Genomic DNA, 7,003 nt, shown 5'->3' on the forward strand with positions numbered 1-7,003 from the left:
TTGCATCGTGTGCACATACCCTTAGACTGTCTTGTCTAAGTTTGCTTACTTTGTGTCAGAAATGTTTCAACAAAACTTTGGCACTATTTTTTTGACTTATAGCTCAGACTTGCCAGACACAAAGCATTTGGTTCTAGCAATGAAAGACAGTGGTGTGTTTTTTTTTTTGGCATAAATTGTGCTAAAATTTTCGTGCATTTAGCTTGATTATTCTCCCCAGTAGTGATGATAGAGCATTAAAATACTCCAAGCACTTGAATCAAGCAGGATGGACACACGCATGGGTTCGACTCAAGTAACAAGTATAATGGAAATTAATGGGAAACATGAGCATTTTTCCAGAAGACCCTAACAGGAGTGCTGGGGGGGCAGGAAAATTGCTGAAATGTATGAAAATAGTGCTCAAGTGAATGAGAACAGCATGGGGAAGAAGCCTGGACGCATTTCTGACTCCCAGGTTCCGGCTGGGAACAATGTTGTCAGAGTATTACTCCACTTTTATGGACTGACTATAAACCATACAAAACTGAAGATGAAATGGATTTTAAACAAAAAAGTTAGGAAACATTCTTTTCTGTATAATGACTTGTATATAAGGCAAAATTAAAGAGAGAGTACGCCGCCTCCTCCACCCCTTAACCCCTTTCTGGCCCAGGGCGTATTAATACGTATCTGTGCCCTGGGCCTTATGGGCCTGATACGTATTAATACGCCCTGCTGATTTCGCCCGCACACAAGTGGTGCGGGCGAGATCGCCGCCGGGTGTCAGCTGATTGTTACAACTGACACCCGGTACTATGCAGGGAGTGGTCCCGCACCGCTCCTGGCACATTAACCCCCGAAATGCTGCAATCGAAATCGATCGCAGCATTCCGGTGGCAAGAGGAGGTAAGCACTATACTTACCTTCTCTGCCGGCGTCTGAGTCTGGTCCCGGATGTTGCCATGGTGACCCGACATCATCATGACAACATCCGGGACACCAGGAGGCAGGAAGTTGCTTTGGTAATGCGCAGTGCACGACCAAAGTAACTTCTCCCTGGGCAGCGCTGACAGGCTGCATGGCATAGGGAGCTGCTGCTCTCTATGCCATGCAGGCGATCAGGCTGCAAAAAGTGAAAGTCCCATAGTGGGATAATGTGAACAAGTAATAAAAATGTCAGAAAGTGAAAAAAAATTGTAAAAATATAAAAAAATAAATAAACTATAACTAAATCCATAACTAAATAATCTTATGAAAAAATAAAAAATAAACCAATAAAAGTACACATATTTGGTATCGCCGCGTCCGGAACGACCTGCCCTATAAAACTGTCCTGCTAGTTAACCCCTTTAGTGAACACGATCAAAAACGAAGCATAAAACTGTTTTATCATCATATCACCAAACAAAAAATGGAATAAAATGCGATCAAAAAGACGAATGTAAATAAAAATGGTACCACTGAAAATGTCATCTTGTCCGCAAAAAACAAGCCGCCATGCAGCTCCAACAGCCGAAAAATAAAAAAGTTACAGCTCTCAGAACAAAGCGATGCAAAAACAATTCTTTTTTCTATGAAATAGTTTTTATTGTGTAAAAGCGCCAAAATATAAAAAAAATATATAAATGTAGTACCGCTATAAACGTACTGACCCAAAGAATAAAGCTGCCTTATCAATTTTACCACACGCAGAACGGCATAAAAAAAAAAAAAAAACAATTCCTGAATTGTTGGTTTTTGTTTATTCTGCCTTCTAAAAATCAGAATAGAAAGCGATCAAAAAATGTCACATGCCTGAAAATGGTACCAATAAAAATGTCAACTTGTCCTGCAAAAAACAAGCCGTCACATGACTATCGGACAAAATATGGAAAAATTATAGCTCTCAAAATATGGCGATGTAAAAACTAGTCTGCAAAAAAATGCGTCTTTTAGTGTGTAACAGCTGTCAGTCATAAAAATCCGATATGAATCTTGCATCGCTGTAATCACACCGACCCGAAGAATAATGTCGTCTAATCACTTATACCGCACGAGGAACGGCGTAAAAAATAAACTTTAGGGTTAGGGTTGTGCTAGGGTTGGGTTGGGCTAGGGTTTGGGTTGTGCTAGGGTTTGGGTTGTGCTAGGGTTTGGGTTGTGCTAGGGTTTGGGCTAGGGTTGGACAAGGGTTGGGCTAGGGTTAGGGTTGGGGTTGGGATTTTTTCAGAAGTAAAGAAAATGACGATATGGCGACTAATGTTGAGCGCAAGTGCTCGCTACTTGAGTTTGCATCGGGTGCTCGGGTATGCACCGAGTATAGTGGGTGCTCGAGTGACATGCTCGAGTCTCCGCCCCAAATGTTTTGCAGCTATTATACAGCCATAAAAACCTTGTGGTGATTGCCTGCCATGCACGAGCGATCTCCGCATGTTTTTTTTGGGGTGTCTAATAACCGTGAAACATGCGGGGCGATACTTGATGCATACCTGAGCACCCAATGCAAACTCAAATAGCGAGCACTTGCACTCAAGACTAATGACAACTTATTCAATATGATGACCTAATGTTATCAAATTCTGTGTCGTACCTCTGGGTTAAAAATGTTCACTATACCCCTTGATAAAATCCTTGAGGGCTGTAGTTTCCAAAATGGGGTCACTTGTGGGGGGTTTCCACAATTTAGGCACACCAGGGGCTCTCCAAAGCCGACATGGCATCCGCTCTCGATTCCAGCCAATTTTGCGTTCAAAAAGTCACACAGTGCTCCTTCCCTTCTGAACTCTGCCGTGCGCCCAAACACTGTATTTTCCCCACATATGGGGTATTGGCGTACTCAGGAGAAATTGCACAAAAGTTTTTGGGGTCCATTTTCTCCTCTTACCCTTGTGAAAATAAAAAAATTGGGGCTAAAATATAATTTTTGTGGAAAAAGTTTGATTTTTTTATTTTCACGGCTCCATGTTATAAACTTTTGTAAAACACTTGGGGGTTCAGGGTGCTCACCACACATCTAGATAAGTTTCCTGAGGGGTCTAGTTTCCAAAATGGTGTCACTTGTGGGTGGTTTCCACTGTTTTGGCACATCAGGGGGCTCTCCAAATGCAACATGGCGTCCGCTAATTATTCAAGCAAATTTTACATTCAAAAAGTCAAATAGCGCTCCTTCCCTTCCGAACCCTGTCGTGCGCACAAAAAGGGGTTTACCCGCACATATGTGACATCGGCTTACTCTGGAGAAATTGCACAACAAATTTCATGGTGCAATTTCTCCAGTTATCCTTATGAAAATGCAAAATTGGGGGCTGAAAAACATTTTTGTTGAAAAAATGTGAAAATTTTATTTTTACGGTTCAATGTCCTAAACTTCTGTGAAGCACCTGGGAGTTCAGGGTGCTCACCACACATCTAGATAAGTTCCCTAAGGTGTCTAGTTTCCAAAATGGGGTCACCTGTGGGGGGTTTCCACTGTTTAGGCACATCAGGGGCTCTCCAAACGCAACATGGCGTCCACTAATTATTCAAGCAAATTTTACATTCAAAAAGTCAAATGGCGCTCCTTCCCTTCCGAGCCCTGCTATGCGCCCAAACAGTGTTTTTTGCTCACATATGGGGTATCTGCGTGCTCAGGGGAAATTGCACAAATTTTGGGGTCCATTTTTTCCTGTTACCCCTGCGAAAATAAAAAAAATTGGGTTTAAAGTAACATTTTTGTGAAAAAAGTTAAATGTTAATTTTTTTCTTCCACATTCCAAAAATTCCTGTGAAGCACCTGAAGGGTTAATAAACTTCTTGAATGTGGTTTTGAGCACCTTGAGGGGTGCAGTTTTTAGAATGGTGTCACTTTTGGGTATTTTCTGTCATAAAGGCCCTTCAAAGTCACTTCAAATGTGATGTGGTCCCTAAAAAAAAAATGGTTTTGTAAATTTTGTTGTAAAAATGAGAAATCGCCGGTCAACTTTTAACCCTTATAGCTCCCTACTAAAAAAAAATTTTGGTTCCAAAATTGTGCTGATGTAAAGTAGACATGTGGGAAATGTTATTTATTAACTATTTTGTGTGACATATCTCTCTGATTTAAGGGCATAAAAATTCAAATTTTGAAAATTGCAAAATTTTCAAAATTTTCGCCAAATTTCCGATTTTTTCACAAATAAACGCAAGTGATATCAAAGAAATTTTACCACTATCATGAAGTACAATATGTCACGAAAAAACAGTCTCAGAATCAGGGGGATCCGTTGAAGCCTTCCAGAGTAATTACCTCATAAAGTGACAGTGGTCAGAATTGTAAAAATTGGCCTGGTCATTAACGTGCAAACCACCCTCGGGGGTAAAGGGGTTAATAGTCGGGTCATCTCTCACTGTATTTCCCCATCACCTATGACTACAGTAGATGACATAGTAGAGGGGACATAAAACACTCACCAGTAAATGTAATTTTAACACTTTACTACCTTATCTGGTCAGGTGGTGTGTGTGTGACATGGTCAGACACATCCTGTTTCATTTATGAAGGAGGGCTCTGAAACGCACAAAGGCTATGTGGACAATGCAAGAACTGCCAAAAATTAGAAGGAAGAGGGACTCAGATACACCCTGTATTAGACATAAAGGAGGGTCTTATACACATTCTGTTAACATTGTTAGGTAGTGGGACTCCTAGACTCAAAGCCTATGCACCAAGTGCAAGGGCTGCCAAAAATTGAGAGACGGCAATACACCCCGGATGATACTTAGAAGAGGGCCTCAGAAAATATGTTTTGCCCATTTTTAAGGAGTGGTACTTCTAGACTGGTAAATCCTATGCACTAAGTGCAGGGGCTGAAAAACATTTACCCCTAGGACATATACATATACCGTTTTTTTCGGATTATAAGATGCACTTTTTTCACCCAAATTTGGGAGGGTGACATTTTATAATCCGAATGTAGCTTATCGGGCGGCTGCAGTGGATCAGGGGGTCGTGCTGCAGGATACCAGTGGCAGGAGTGGGGTGAAGTTGTGGGTCCCGTGCTGGGAGGAGGGGGTGTCCCGGCGGTGAGTGGCTGTCGGTCTTGGGCTTTCATAAAATGTCTTCGGTGAGCAGAGTCCCCATCCCATCAATTTTCCTGCTGTGGGCTTCTGGCTGCTGAAGGCGGCGCATGCACAGATTGAGATCTCAGGAGCCGCAGAGAAATTAAGGGGATTCCGTTCACTGCCGCCATTTTATGAAAGCCCAAGGCCCATAGCTTTGCACCGCTGGGACACCCCCTCGCACCGCTGGGACACCCCCTCGCACAGGGCCCCCCTAGCATCGCCCCACCGCTGCCGCCGGCCTCCTGCATTTTAAGTTGACAGATGCACCTGTCACCGCCATATAATATGTTCTGAGACGTTGTGTCTGTTCCAAATTAAATTGTAAATTCAAATACGTGCACAGAAGAACTACGACTGATACATTTGAGCATCAGGCTGGATCTGTTTATTACATCATTGTTCAAGATTTATATAGGTTATTAGTATTCATACTTTAAAACAATATAATTGGCTCAGCCTATCTCTAAATATGTGCTGGCATTAGTATACATACATCTCATTGACTAAAGGTAATTCTATCTACATCAAGCGTTTGGATTTTAGGAATCTCTCACTTTCTACTTTTGTTTCTGTTTTCTCTGAGTTTTGAGGCTGTGTGCCCATGATGCGTTTTTTAAGCGTTTCTGCAGCGGCAGAAACGCTGCAGAAACGCTTAAAAAACGCATGGTAGAAGGCCTGCCATGTTCCCCAATGATAATCCGCATGTGCTGTGCACATGCTGCAGAAATTTCCGCTGCGGATTATCATTGCGGAAAAAAATGCAGCACTACCAATTATTTTGCGGAAGTGCTGCGTTTTCGCCACCATTGACTTGCATTAGAACGCATGTATTCCGCTTCACCAGATAAGCACATGCGGAATACATGCGTTCAATGTGCGGATGGTACCCAGGTCTAGAGGAGAGGAGACTCTCCTCCGGACCTGGGTACCATAGAAACTGTAAAAAAAAAAAAAAAAGAATAAAATAAATATATACTTACCTTCTGACGGCCCCCGGTGCGCTCGTCCTCCCTTGCCGGCAGATCGCCATGGACTGAAGGACCTGCGCTGACGTCATAGTCATGTGACTGGTCACGCGACACGTCGGCAGGTCCTCCAGTGTACCGCGATCTGCCGGCAGTCAGCACCGAGCGAAGCAAGACTGCGGGGGCCATCGGAAGGTAAGTATGTATTTATTTTTTTAACATTCTCTCAGGTCATACTATATAAATCCATGCTGTTTGCATGGATTTATATACTGTGACCAAGTTGTCAAGCACTTTCCAAGTGATGCTAAAATCGATTGGAAAACGCTTAACACGCATGCGGAAATGCATGTGAAGAACACTTCACATCCGCATGTCCCTGGAAGAAAAACGCATGTACAATCCGCATGTACAATCCGCATGCATTTTTTTCTGCCAGTGAGATGCAGAAACGCTCAGGAAAAATCCGGAGCATTTCTGCATCGTGGGCCCATAGCCTTAGACAAAGACATTCCTGAGGGAACCCTTATCTCTCTCACACACACACACACTGATTCAAACTCCATTCTAAAAAGCAGAAGATGTACGTGCAAAAATCAAAATGGAGTCAGGCTAGATAAAGTATAAGGCTATGTGCCCATGATGCAGAAATGCTTAGGATTTTTTCCTGAGCGTTTCTGCATCTCCCTGGCAGAAAAAAACGCATGCGGATTGTACATGCGTTTTCCTGCCAGGGACATGCGGATGTGAAGCGTTCTTCCCTTGCATTTCTGCATGCGGGTTGACAAGCGCTTTCCAAGCGATTTTAGCATCACTTGGAAAGTGACTGACAACTAAGTCACACTATATAAATCCATGCAACCGGCATGGATTTAAATAGTGTGACCCGAGGAAATGGTTAAAAATAAAAAAAATAAACCTATACTTACCTTCTGATGGCCCCCGAGACTTGCTGCGCTCCTGTGCTGGCTGCCGGCAGATCGCGGTACGTTGTACTT

The sequence above is a fragment of the Phyllobates terribilis genome, unplaced genomic scaffold, assembly GCF_046119375.1.
Source record: "Phyllobates terribilis strain yellow unplaced genomic scaffold, ASM4611937v1 Scaffold_5__5_contigs__length_657084704, whole genome shotgun sequence".
Taxonomy (NCBI): domain Eukaryota; kingdom Metazoa; phylum Chordata; class Amphibia; order Anura; family Dendrobatidae; genus Phyllobates; species Phyllobates terribilis.